Source organism: Nomascus leucogenys, chromosome 5 (assembly GCF_006542625.1).
Source record: "Nomascus leucogenys isolate Asia chromosome 5, Asia_NLE_v1, whole genome shotgun sequence".
NCBI lineage: Eukaryota > Metazoa > Chordata > Mammalia > Primates > Hylobatidae > Nomascus > Nomascus leucogenys.
In genome coordinates this window covers 113,265,441-113,279,792 of record NC_044385.1, presented here as the reverse complement: position 1 = coordinate 113,279,792, position 14,352 = coordinate 113,265,441, and the positions used below count along the sequence as shown (strand labels likewise).

Sequence of the window (14,352 nt, the reverse complement as noted above, 5' to 3'; positions counted from 1 at the left end):
TATTGACATTTATCCTGTTTTGTGTTCTCTGAGCTTCCTGGGTCTGTGGTTTGGCATTTGACATTAATTTGGAAAAATTCTCAGTCATTATTGTTTTAAGTATTTCTTCTGTTAATTACTTACTTTCTTCTTCTTCTGCTATTTCCTTTAGAGTTAGGTTATACCTTATGTGGTTATCCCACAGTTCTTAGATATTGTGGTTTGTCTTATTCTGTTGTATTTTTCCTGCATTTTTTTCCTGTTTACTTTCAGACTTTTGGATGTTTCTACTGAAGTATCCTCAAGCTCAGAGATTCCTCGTCCATGTGCCATCTACTTACAAGCCTGTCAAAGGCATCTCTATTTCTGTTACAACATTTTTGATCTCCAGCCTTTTTGTTGTTGTTCTTTCTTAAAATGTTCATCTCTTTACTTTTTTCCCTGTTTCTGCAAGCTGTCTACGTTATCCATTAGAGCTCTTTTCTTATAAATTAGTGTGATACATTTGCTGCCTCAGCATCCATTTTTAAGCCTGACATTAATTTTTCTGAAATCCAGTCATAGTTTGTCACTTTTGGATTAGTTAAAACTTCCCATCACTTAGTGGTTGTAGATAATATAGTCCACTTGTTTCTTATCTAACAGATCCAAAACTAAACACACTTCATAGATGCTGACCATAATCAAACATAATGGTTAACACCAGAGTCTTGTAAATAAGCCCGTTCCTTGACATGTGTTTCTTTAAACTATGCAATCTATAAATCCCATGGCAAAGCCTGAGGGATGTCCGTAAACCCATATGTCTATAAATAAAGGCATAGACGCAGAGGTTCTATTTCTTTCTCACTTCCCACCTGCTGGTTGAACTCCTTGTCACCTCCAGGATTCCTTTGCCCTTTGGATGGCACTTCTAACCTCTCAGGAATCTGTAAGTAATATATATTTTTTTCTGTTGCAAGCATTTCTATTTCACTTCCTCATTGTGTCTCACTTCACCAACACATCCAAACCTTACGTTCCTCTGGAAAGTGAATATTTTGCCTTATGAATACTTTCAAGAGTGAGACATTAAGATCAAATTAGAAAGAAACCATAACAATAACCTCAGCATATTAATCATAATTGTTTTACATTGCCAGTCTGATAATTCCAACATCCCGGCCATATATGAGTCTGGTTCTGATGCTTGGTCTGTCTCTTTGAACTGTATTTTTTTGTCTTTTAGTATGCCTTGTAATTTTTTTCCCTGATGGCCAGAAATGATATACTGGGTAAAAATAAGTTTATTAGTAGGTCTTTAGTAATGTGGTGGTAAGGTGTAGGTGGAAGGAATGAGTTCTATAGTCTTTGATTAGGTCTGGGTTTTATAGTGAGCCTGTGCCTCTCAACCGTGAAATTCACATGTGCTTCTTCGTTCCCCTATTCTCCCCTTCTTGGGACAGAAGAGTTCAATTGGGCTGAAGCTGGGCTTTCCCTTCCTCCACATGGAAGACTAGAGCTTGATGAAGTTGGGTCTCCCCATTTCTTTAGGTAAGTTAGGCTCTGAGAAAACTCCAGCAGGTTAAGCTCCTGTTAAATAGTCCCTCCTTGTGCAGGCTTTGTTACAGAATACAGAATACTCCGGAGTATTTCAAAATGGTTCATTTTTCCCTCTTCCTGCTGGGAAGCATTAGGTGATTTTTTTTTCAATATTTACTGTGAGGACCTGGTAGAATTCTTGGAGGTAAAATTTATGAGTATGTGAACTCAACCGCCATGACTGTTTTACTATGGAATTTTTAGCTTTCAAACTTGTTCTTACTGCACCTCTAGCAATTCATCGATTATAGTTCAGGTTTCTCTACCCCTGCACTGGTTTCCACAGAGGTTTCAGCTGGTGGATGTCGGCTCAGGTAAATTTTATTTCTCCATATTTATCTGTCAGTCTCTCCAATTTGGGTGGGGGGGTGGGCAGTGGTTTGCCTCCAAACCACTTGTGTCCCTTGTCTTTTGAAAATAAGAAGAGTTGATTTTTCAGTTTCCTCAGCTTTTTACTTGAGATAGAGTGACAATTTGCAAGCTTCTTACATCACAGACCAGAAATCTGAACAAATTACTATTACCATTTTCTTCTAACATGTTAAGATGACCCTCCAAAATATCTCATTATTACTTTAATTTTCTCAAATATATTTAAGACTTATTTCCACAAACAAAAATCATGAATCTTGTGACTATGGTCTTAGGTAAGTTGAAATCCTATTTGCTGATACAACCTACTTATCTAAGCCTGTATTAATGATTAAAAATTGTAAGTTAATAAAGACTTCTTGAGGTTCTATAAAGATAAGTTAGGCAGGTTATTTTTCCAAAGAGAAATGACACTCTTCTCCTCCCCATAGGTAATCTGTACATTCCAACACATCACATGATCACACTAATAATAAGAAACTGACAAAACTACTGATTTGCTTTCCCTGGTCCATCTTTTTGAGGACTCATGGGAAATAATAGCTCAATAATCACAGACCATTTCCTTTTGCTAAAAACGATCATGATGTTACTGTGTAAAGAGCCTGCCTAATACAACAGGGTATTAGTTACTCCTTAGGAGAAAGTAAGAATCTGTGTTAAGCATCTGAGATCAACAGGGAATAATTTAAGGCAACTTTTCTCCCCTCAAATAACCTACTTTAAGTTCCTATAAAAAGTTTGGGCTTTGGAAAGACAATAGGAGGAATGGAAAAAATCTGGGAGATTTCCAGATATGTAAAGTAAACCTTTGAGCTCAGAGGTATCCATACTCTATCTTTCTTCCAAAAATGAAACAAATAATAATTTCCTTATTTTTATCTCCACATCATAAAGCAAAGGTGAAAACAGTCTTCATTGTTCATCTTAAAATGTGTCAGGAAAAGATCTACATCATTATCTATTTCTAAAGACTTGGAGCAATAATATTTTAGAGTTTTTTACCAATACATATGTGATATTCAGGAAAAATTTATTTAACAGTGATAGAAATTCAATGCTGATTACCCATACAGAATCAAAGAAAAAAGAAAAACAAACAAACAAACAATTGGCTTATGTATGTGAAAATCTGAGTTTAGTTTGACTTCTGGTACAACTCTATCTAGGGAGACAATTAGTATTACCAGGACTCTATTTTCCATCTCTTGGCAAGGACCTCTCTATGACTTAGTTGTATGAGTGGCCAGAAGCCAAGGATTCCAAAGTTCCTGCTTTTGAAACTCTATCAAAGAGAGACCACATTTCCCCAAAACCTTGGCAAAAATCTAAAATAAAAAGAAATATTGCAAGAAGTTCTCTGATATGTTCATCTTGGGCTCTCAGTTCACATCTCATCCATAAACAAATTATTACTGTAAGATATATAGAACACTTTGCTTGGCTAAACATAAGTCTGATGCAGAGGGGTGCTAGTAAAATTTGACAGCCAGCTTTCTGGGGTTGGGAGTGGGAGGCAGACTTTGATTTGTGACATTTTAAAATTTCTGTGATGTAAATACTCCCACCATGACCAATTCCAAACTGCTGATATGAAGTAATGAGTGCATAATCAGGAAGAACTGCACAGTGGCTTAAAATTCCCACCAATTATAGACAAATGTATAGAAAACTCTGTCTAAACCTAAGTCTAATGCAATATTGTGCTGGTTAAGTTTAGAAATCAGCTATATTGTATCCTTACACATAATTATCTTATCTACCCAAAAAAGGGTTAATTTGCATTCAATGTTTTCATATTTTCACCACTAATTTATTTAGCTTGTCTAATTCCATTATCTTGAATAATCTAAATTAATATTAGACTGAAGTAATGAGAGTTGTAATACTGGTAATGTTTCTTACATTAATAAGAATTTTTCTAACGCTTCATCCTTAAGAGTTATGGTGGACTTTATTTTAATTATAAAATTCATAAGGGAGTACTGGGAAGGGAAGAGCGTGGTCCCTTTAAATGATACAGAAGAGGGAAAGGGAAGTGCTGGAGAGAGGAGGGCGTGGTCTCTGGCTAGGGCTCCAACGGTCAGGAACCTAGGTGAGGACAGGCACACCTGCTTTCCCGCCCAAATGTCGTATTTTCCAAGACCACCCTGGCTCTCCACGCCCCCATTCTGGGCCTATAAAAGCCCAAGACCCTTGCAGGCAGATACACAAGTGGCTGGACGTCCTAATGAACAACACGTCAGGAGAAGAAGACACAAGCTCTGGTCATCCATAGGAGCACGCCAGCAGAAGAACACGCTGACAGGCACCCGGAAGCCAGCAGGCCGTGGACTAGCGGGAGGAGGTGGGGGTTGGCCTGGGCAGTCAGAGGACAGCCGGGGCTGCCGAGCACCCCAACTCCAGGGGAAAACCATCTCCCTTCTGGCTGCCGCATGGGCGGAGAGCTACTTCCACTCAATGAAACTTTGCACTCATTCTCCAAGCCCATGTGTGATCCGATTCTTCAGGTACACCAAGGCAAGAACTCGAGATACAGACAGCCCTCTGTCCTTGCCACAACGTAGAGGGCCTGACTGAGCTGGTTAACACGAGCTGCCTATAGATGGCAAACTCAGAGAGTATCCTGTAACACATGCCCACTGGGGCTTCAGGAGCTGTAAACATTCACTCCTAGACCCTGCCCTGGAGTAGGAGCCCCACAGCCTGCCCGTCTGTATATGCTCCCCGAGAGGTCTGAGCAGCGGGGCACTGCAGAAGCCAGCTACGCCGCCTTCGCGAGCCCCTCGAGGGGGACGAGGGAGCCTTTCTCTTTTCAACTGGGGACATCGACCGTGATCCTGGAAGGTGAGTATGTATGAACTGCGAAACTATCCGGTCTTCCTCTCTTCTGAAACTCTGCCACTTCTCTCTTTCCTGTGAGTAAGAGGCTCTGTTTCCCTTGAGGGAGTTTTAAACTGCCCTAACTGACCGTCAAAACCCCCAGACTTTAATTATAAAATGAGTAATGAACAATTCTTATCAGTTATAATAACGATTACAAATTATGTTATTTATATATTAAGTTACAAATATAGGCTACAAACAATGAGTGCATATATCTGTAAGCAAATATGCTATAAGATTTTTAAATAAATTACCTAATTTAATCATTGGATAAATTTTATTAACTATTATTATAACTATTCCTTAGATGAAGGCATAGAGGCTCTGAATGTTTAAATTATTTACTCTACTAACCAATATACATTTTCAATTATGAATTGGAAAATCTATGTCTAAGGAACTCAGTACTAAATTTTTGTCATGTATCAAGTGAATTTTTAGTATATAAGGAGAATATGCATTATATGTTGGCAAGAAAATGTTGGGATAAATCAGGAATTATTTTTTATCGATCCTGATCTAGATATACTTTATATGTATTGCTACTTTTTTTATCCTGACAATAAAGCCTGCGAATAAGAAAACCATTAACCATCAGAGAAAAATGCCATTCACAGGTATATAGTCATCTATTTTAATTAAGCATATTATATTTAGTTAAATACAGCCAGTAGAATTTTCTAAATTTTACCTTTTGTTTTCGGTTTAGAGACCACCAAGAAAACAATGAAATAAAATTTCCAGATTTATGCCAATTATTTGTTAGAAATGCCACATTGGAAATGGAAGCCATGAATATCAGTAATAATATTTATGCATGTCAATGTCTAAGAAGCATCTGAACTCTCTTTTTTATATTTTACTTGAAATGTCAGCGAGAATACCTTCAACAAAGTCGATGGAGAAAGGTCTCTCACGTATTGATTAGATGCACATAAATAGGAATCTCATGACTGGAGAATAGAGGATACTAATGCATAAGCTATTTCCCATCTTCCCGCTCAAGTTAACCACAACTTTTTTCTTTATTTACCTCCTCCTTGGTATTCAGAACTCAGTTCAGTCATCTCCTAAATCTTTTCTCTTGACTCCTTGACTTGTTCAAATACCTTTATGCTGTCATAGGAATATTCACTTCTCCTTCAAAGCTTTTTCTTAGTTATGATATTACATGCATTTTTGTAAGTCTTAATGTTTGTCTCATCTACTACATGGTGAATTTGGGGAGAACAAAGATCATGCATCTTTTTTGTGGTTGATATTTTAACATACTCTAGCTCCAAGACAGTGCCTGGCACATTGTACGTATGTAATAAGTATCCAGGAAATGAGTGACAAGATCTATTTTCTTAAACAGAAAAGTATTTGTGAAATATTACTCTTTACTTGGCAAATAAAAACCGTGAAAACACAGCATTTTCTGTCAATTGGGCAAGGATCTGTGGTGGATTGATGGAAGGAGTAAAGAAAGGAATAAAAATAATTGAGCCCAAAAATCTTTTTACCATAAATTACAAATTCTATACTTTGAACTTCTCTCTTACTTTTTTTTCCAAATATGTGTAAGTAGCTATGGGATGAATAAACTTTTTCACTTTTGAATTATCTAGTGATTCTAAACACAAAGGACCCTGGTAGGATTCAGAAAATGTAAGTTGCATTCAGAATTAGTCATTGAACATATGTTATTGTGGTAAGTAGTGAGCAGCAGAATTAGTTTTGATTGAAAGTATTTTTTCAAACCTCCTATAAGACTGTTAAAGTCTTTTTGTTTCTGTGTGGGTCTTAAACTGTAAAATCTACCAGAAAGCTTTACTTTTTTAGTTTGCTATGCCTAGGAAATGGTTTAAATAATTTAAAATTTTGGAAAACAACATGTATTTTCAACACATTGATAAGTCACACACACACATAAATATGATTTATGATTACCACTAGCAGATTATAAAGTTGAATTGTTAATAATCTATTCAATAAGAGATTTTCACAAAATGTATTGAAAAAATTGAAATAATAAATAAAAATTATATACCACTTTGACTGTTAATTTATGCTGAGGTATATAAATGATGCTACAACTTTCACATCTGGGTCACTCTTGTTGAGAAATGCATAAAGGAGGAAACAAAGCATATGGAATACATGCTAGAAGAAAACGCTTTTTCAACAGAAAAGATGTTTGTTTGTTAAAAGACAATTAAAAAAATTGGATCAGCAGTTGCCACCTTACACAAGTCAGAAGGATATTTATAGCTGAATATTCAGCCTGTAGCTTTCCATACAAGTTTTAAATATACATTGAAAATCTGAAGGATTATCTTCGAAATGAACCCTATCCATTAGTAATTTATAATCTATTTACTCTTATTCAATGCTAAGTAGGTCTGTGGGATTTTGAAATATATTCAGTGTTTCCCATTATACTTGGAGCTTCAGAGTATTTTTTCACTCTCTATTTGTGTATGTGAGTGGCTATAGGAGTGTTTCCTTGGAAGTTGTAGGTGGGTTTTTAGGACTATTGTCTATGAGCATGCATGGCTATAAACGCATTAAGAGAAGGGTATTCATGATAACAGGACAGCTCTGACATTGTTTTTGTCTTGTAGTATTTGCTCTTTATTTGTTGACGTAAAATGTATCGTGCTTGCATTTTGTTAATGTTAAAATATTCTTCAAGAATTCACTTAACTAAGATTGATCAGAATAACTATAACTACAAAGAAATGATATGAGGAAAAATTCTTTATTGAAATACCAAATTATCATTAGTATTAAATAAATAAATCTTCAAATGCTACAGCATGTTATGGCTTCTGGACTTTTTTATATTCTACCTCAGTACAACTATAAAACAGAGCATATTATACAGTTCAACATGCCTAGATCAAAGGACTGGGGTTATTCAGTGCTATAACTACGAATACTGCCACATTTTGTTTAGTCCAGTTTAGCCTTCTATGTCATGGTTACTTCATTTTAAAATGAAGTTGATTTTTAGAAGAAGATGGTTTATGTGATTATAAGTTTTTAATTAATTTTGAAATTATACAAGTCTCTGAGGAGCAGAGCAAAGCTCAGAGAATAAATGATTCACTGAATGAACTAGTTAAGTAGTGGAATCTGGAGTATCCCTAAGTCATCTGACTAGTTTTTTGTAAAAATCAGTAGAACTCTGTATGACAATTGAAGGACTAAAGTGTGTGTGTGTATATATATATATACATATATATATATATGTATATATATATACATATATATATGTATATATATATACATATATATATGTATATATATATGTGTATTTCTTTGTGATCCTTTGATATAAATAATAATAGTTATTTCCCAAGTGCAAATCATACTAAATTTCATTCACGTCTAGATGCCAGATAAAATAACCAAAATAATAATGTCTAACATTTTTTATGGTACATTTATAGTTGTAAAATATTTTTTCAAATATATGCTCATATGTAGAAAGTGATTTGAATCATGACTATACATGCAATAAAAGAGTAAATTTTGTTCACATAAATGCTCTGATTAGACCAACGCATTATGGTACTCTGAATTGGCTTTGAAAGCACTAAAATGTGTAATTTATGTAATTCTATGAACTTTTTAACTTACAACATTTCATTATTTCAAGTATTGATTATACCATGTTCAGTAGTGATCTGTGACAGGGGGGATACAGAAAATAGTACATATAGATAACGATCCTTATAACATGAAAACTTAATTTCAGACAAGGGATTCTCAGTCACAGAATTCCCTAAAAAGAAAATGTAATCAATAACAATGTTGGATGATTATAATTCCCATATTCACTAACTAGAGGTTTTATCTAGTTTTGCATGTCCTCACTTATAGTATTGTGATAAAAATTTTCTTTGTTTTCTACCCCTAAATACAGCTAAATTTGGTAGAGAAATTAATAGACAAATACACGCCCCAGGTCCTAACAGAAGCTGTGTAAAAAGATAGAAAAAGAGGTTAGTAAGATTCCAAATTTTTGGTAAGTTTTATATCCACATTAAAAACAGAAGAGAACAGAATTTAGGTTTTGTTCTATTACCTAGTAATACTGTAATATTATTTTTTTAAATGCTGTGTTGAGTCAGTTATGAGGTTAGAGGTTAGAAATTATTTGGTTAGAGGTTAATCAGCTCCCCTTCTTGCACAGCTAATTAAATTCACACCCCAACGACTTCCCTTACTGGGCTCTCATACACCCGCCATTATGCACCCACCCTCACAGTCCTACGGTTATCCAATAGCATCAATCTGAAGTCACTAGTTTTATTTTTAGAGTATGATCCCCAATAGAGGCAAGTTAAAGTGTGATAACTTTATTTAAATTAAGAAGGCATCAACAATTCTACTTATTTTCTGATTTTCCAAGTATCACAGAATAGGGACAGGCTCTATGCCCCAGAACCTGGACAGTTTTTCAAATGAGACATACAAAGGGATCCATCGAAACGTAGCTAACCTTATTTCACTTGCCGTATACAGGCTGCTCCTGAGGATTCCAGCTTGCTATTACCCTGTCCCTGGTATAACTCCCTGTGTGACCCTGCCTGGCAGACTTTTCTCATTTGGAGGCAAAAATAACCAAGAAAAATTGCCTTTCATCTATCTAAGTGTCATTGTGTTGTGTCCACCGTCAAAAGAATCTGTAACTCTTATAAAACACAGCCTTCTAAGGAAGGCTCAACTTCCTTAGAATGCAAATGTGAAAAATACAATTTACAACTGTGAGAACCATGTATTGGGTATGTGCCAGAGAAAATGAATTTTCCACCTAGAAATAATCCATGTTTTTTAAAAAGAAGTGAAAGAAAAAATGAAAATTAAATTATCAGAAATCTAGAAAGAATTATTTCTGAGGAAAGAAACTAGACCTATCATAGCAAATATTTGCACCTGCAAAATTAAAGAAATACATAACCCCATAAATATAGAGTAAAACAAAATTTTACTGAGAAGAATACATTCAACTTGAAATTACATATTAAATAATATTTCTGTAGAGTTGAAGAACAATATGGTACGACATTTTCATATTCAGTGAAAGGTTACTTTCTTATGTATTAAAAATTAAAAATTCTCAAAGAAGTGGCAGAAATTGTACAACTTATATAAACTTTTTAGTATATGTGCTGCCGAAGCGAGCACAACTTTCTTAAACTTTTTAAATGTTTCATATATATCTGTTTGATATAGTATTCAGTGTGGCCTTGAAAATTCACCAAAAATAAAATAAAAATAAGAAATAAAAAGTGTTTAGCATACATAAAGAACTAATAAAACAAAAGAATTACCTTAAGAAGTATACACAAAAATTGAAAAGATTCTTTTTAGATGAAAGTTAAAGAACTATTAAATAAGTATCTAAAAATATCAATTTAAAGTCACTATTTTTATTTGAAAAGTATGATCACCTACAGAGAGAAGTCAAAGAGTGATAACCTTAGCTAAATTTAGAGGGCATCAGCAATACTTCTTAATTTCTGATTTTAAAATTTGAGATGTACATAATAGTGTATTTTTAAAATATAAAAAACAATCTATAACTATGATAAAACCAAGCTGTGTAATTAGTAAATCTTGCTAAAAACAAATGGTAATAAAATGCATAAGCTAAAGGCATAATATTTAGTAAAGATCAAAACAAATGTAGAAAAATAGATGCAAGAAAAAAAGAACAGAAATTTTAGCAGATATGAATAAAAACTCTAAAAGAAGGGAAATTATTTAAACATTAAAAGGCAATTCTTTAAAAAGAAAATTTTTAGTTGTTAAAAACTTACAAAACTACACAGAATCAAAAATAAAGATACAGATGTGGAAGAAGACATTAAACAGTTTGGAGAATAATGTGTATGGGTTTATGAAAATAAAGAAAATCTAGATTAAAAAATTCTAGCAATTGAGTGAACATTTTTCTGTTCATTGATTGCTAGTTTGGGAATAGGAAGAATTGCTTAGCCTTCATTAGTGGCAAAGTTATGCTATTACCTCATCCTGTTATCCATTCCAGACAACTTTTATTCTTGCAATTTGCTAATACCCTTAGTGTAAGTGTTTTGATAAATCTAAATTGTATTTTGAACTCTAATCAATCTAGTTCTTAACAAATCTTTATTGCTAGAATCAATATTCATGGAAGATTCTAAAACGATGCATACTCCTTCCATCTGCTGTCAAATTTTAATTTCATTTTTGTTTTAAGTCAGAGCAATAGAGAACAGAGCTGCCTATTTAGGCTTTTTGCAGGTGTGTACTTAGCAAACTCTTGGCATTATGCCATCATCCTATTTGGAGAGACTTTTTAAGGCAAGGAATTCTGAAACTTCATAATATCTTTATTTCAAGCATGCCAAGGAGAATATTTTCCTCTATATAGTAGCATGCCATGTATATGAGAAATCATTTAGACAAAAAAAACCTGTGATGTTGAGTAATTCATATGTGTAATTAAGCATGTCAAATACTACCTATGCAACAAAAGTGACATATGCTAAATAAGCCTACAAAATATTAGTAAAACTATGCCAAACACATTTCCTAAAAGAAAATTGAATTTGACTACAATTTTAAGTGGTGTTATGCTTAATAAAATCTTAATGTCATAAGTTATTATAACTTCTTTATTTTGTGTTTTTCACTTGGAATTTTATAGGACTGAGTATTTTTATTTTGAATATTAATTCCCTTTCTGCTTTGTCTTCTAGGAATCTGATAACCAAAAGTTCTACTCACCTCAAGTAATGATGATTGCTTTTGTAGCTTTCAGTTTGTATTCTAACGCTATGACTCTCCTTACATATTTCCTTGCCCTTATTTTTCTACTCCCTTATTTCCTTGTTTAAGTTTGTGTGGTATGCTTTAGTGTAAGACACAGCAAATTTTTCAGCGTGTCAAAATAACAATGAAATGGCCTTAAAACAATCAATTAATAGTATAATCTGACCATCAACCAGTTAGCGAAAAAAAGCTATATCCCTCCCAGCCAATTCTAAACTATTTTTGTAGTTTTATCTCCTGTTTTTGCAGTTTTATCTCCTACAATACAAAAGAGTCTAACTGAATTTTTAAATGCCTAAAATGATTTCCTACTATAACATTCACTGATTTAAGATTGTTCCCCTCTTCTGCTTTTTTGGAAATATACATGGGAGTCTCTACTGAACAAGGGGTGCTTTAAAAAAATCTGTGTACTTTCTATGACATATATTTTGTATTTCTATGTTAGTTAATGATACAGATATGGGTATTTTAAAACTCAAAATCCATGGCCCTCATGGAACTTATTTTCTAAGAAATGAAACAAGTAGTTCAGTTGACCCTTGAACCACTTGGCTTGGAACTGTGTGGGTTCACTTACAGTCAAAATTTCCTGTGCCTCTGCCACTCCTGAGACAGAAAGAGTAATCCCTCTTATTCCTCCTCTTCCTAAGCCTAATCAACCTGAAGATGACGAGGATGAAAACCTTTCTGATGATCCACTTCCATTTAATGAATAGTAAATATATTTTCTCTTCTTTATGATTTTTAATAATATTTTTCTCTAGCTTACCTTATTATAAGAATATAGTATAACAAATGTATAACACACAAAATATGTGTTGATCAACTGTTTATGTTATCTGTAAGGCTTCCAGTCAACAGTAGGCTACTATTGTTAAGATTTTTTTTCTTTTTTCTTTTTTTTTCTCTTTTTTTTGTGAGATGGAGTCTCACCCTGTGGCCCAGGCTGGAGTGCAATGGCGTGATCTCGGCCCATTACAACTTCCACCTCCTGGGTTCAAGTGATTCTCCTACCTCAGCCTCCCGAGTAGCCAAGATTACAGGCACGCGCCACCACGCCCAGCTAATTTTTTGTATCTTAATAGTAGAGACAGTGTTTTATCATGTTGGCCAGGCTCGTCTCAAACTCCTGACCTCATGACCCTCCGGCCTCAGCCTCCCAAAGTGCTGGGATTACAGGCATGAGCCACTGCACCTGGCCAGTAGTTAAAACTTTAAGGAGTCAAAAGCTATATGCTGATTTTTGACTGTGTAAGAGTCAGCACTCCTAACCCCTGAGTTTTTCACGAGTCAACTTCAAGGAAGTGTGAGAACATCTATGTGGCAAGTCTCCTTAGGACTTGGGAAGATTAGGGAAGACTTTTGTAAAAAGTAGTATGTGTGCTGAAATGTGAAGGATAAAAAATAAAGAAGACGAAAGAGAGTATTAAAGGCCTAGAGAAGGATGTACACTGGCCCACAGACAGAAAAGAGCAGTGAAAGTTCATGTTTTTTCCTATGGATTCATATTCTAAGAGCAAGAGATAAAACATGGACAGAGAAAATGGGGCCAGCTCAGAACTTGGTAAAACTATGATTAGAAATGTGAACTATATCTTTTAAAGCACTGAGGCTGTGTCTCTGATTTTACTCCAAGTGTGACATGATTTGAAGTACACTTGAGAAAGATTTCTTTAACTACACAGAGGGGCTGCCTTGCAGGAATGCAAGAGGAAAAGAGTAAAACACTTTAGTGGGCTGCTTCGGTCATCTAAGACAAGTATACTAATAAGTCATTCATAAAATATCCTCGTAAAAATTAGTTACCATAGCCAATTTATTACAATTTATTAGTAGTAATGACTTAGGATTATCAAATCTTGAATCTAAGCTAGCTAAATTTGTCTTAATATTTAGCACAGCTCTGAATTGCACGTAATTTTCTATAATCATGATGGCAATTCTTAGGGATAATGCCGTAAAACACATATAATCACATATGTAAGAAAACCATTGTTTTCCACTCGAATTAGAAATCCTAAAGGCATAGCTTAGAATAGCTGTTTTTAAAAACTCTTAAGTAATACAGGGATACCATATAGATGGGTTCTTTTGAAATTTACTAAAATTGTCTAAGTGTTCACTTAATGGCATTCAGTTTTCTTCATTGTAGGTTCAAAGTGTTGTAATGTGTACAAAATAAGAGGAGTGTCTGTGCCTTTGAAAGGTAAATGTTTGTAGAATCTCAAAGTTTAGAACAAATATTACCTATGCAACAAAAATGACATCTGCTAAGTAAGCTTACAAAATACTACTAAACAACGCCAAGCAGATTTCTTTATAATAAAATGAAATTTGACTAGAATTGTAAGTGGTGTTTTGCTTAATAAGATCTCGATGTCATAAGTTATTATTACAAATTCTGTCTTTTGTGTTTTTCACTTGGAATTATATAGGACATATTTGAGTCACCCTGATATTTTCCTTGAATTGTCTTATTTTTATTCAAGTACTAAAATAAAAAGAAATAGAGATTTCATATTAAATGTTATTATATGGCTGTTTTTAGATTGGGATAGATGGAATTTATTCATATTAAAAGCAAATCATGTGTAATTATTTTATGTTAGGGAAAATGAGTAAGATCTTTGAAAAATAAAGCTCACAAGGCTTAATTTGCTGCTTCTTTTTATATCCTTTCTGTTTACCAAAGTGTCTTCAATATATGAGTGTTTCTGATGA

General features: G+C 34.1%; 1 long non-coding RNA gene across 1 annotated transcript; it reads left to right on the top strand.

The window, feature by feature from the left end:
• Positions 1-4,743: 4,743 nt before the first annotated feature.
• LOC105739803 lies at positions 4,744-14,020 on the top strand. Its single transcript, XR_001115785.1, has 4 exons — positions 4,744-4,779; positions 11,556-11,588; positions 12,282-12,346; positions 13,784-14,020. It is a non-coding gene; the product is annotated as an uncharacterized LOC105739803 (long non-coding RNA).
• Positions 14,021-14,352: the final 332 nt, after the last annotated feature.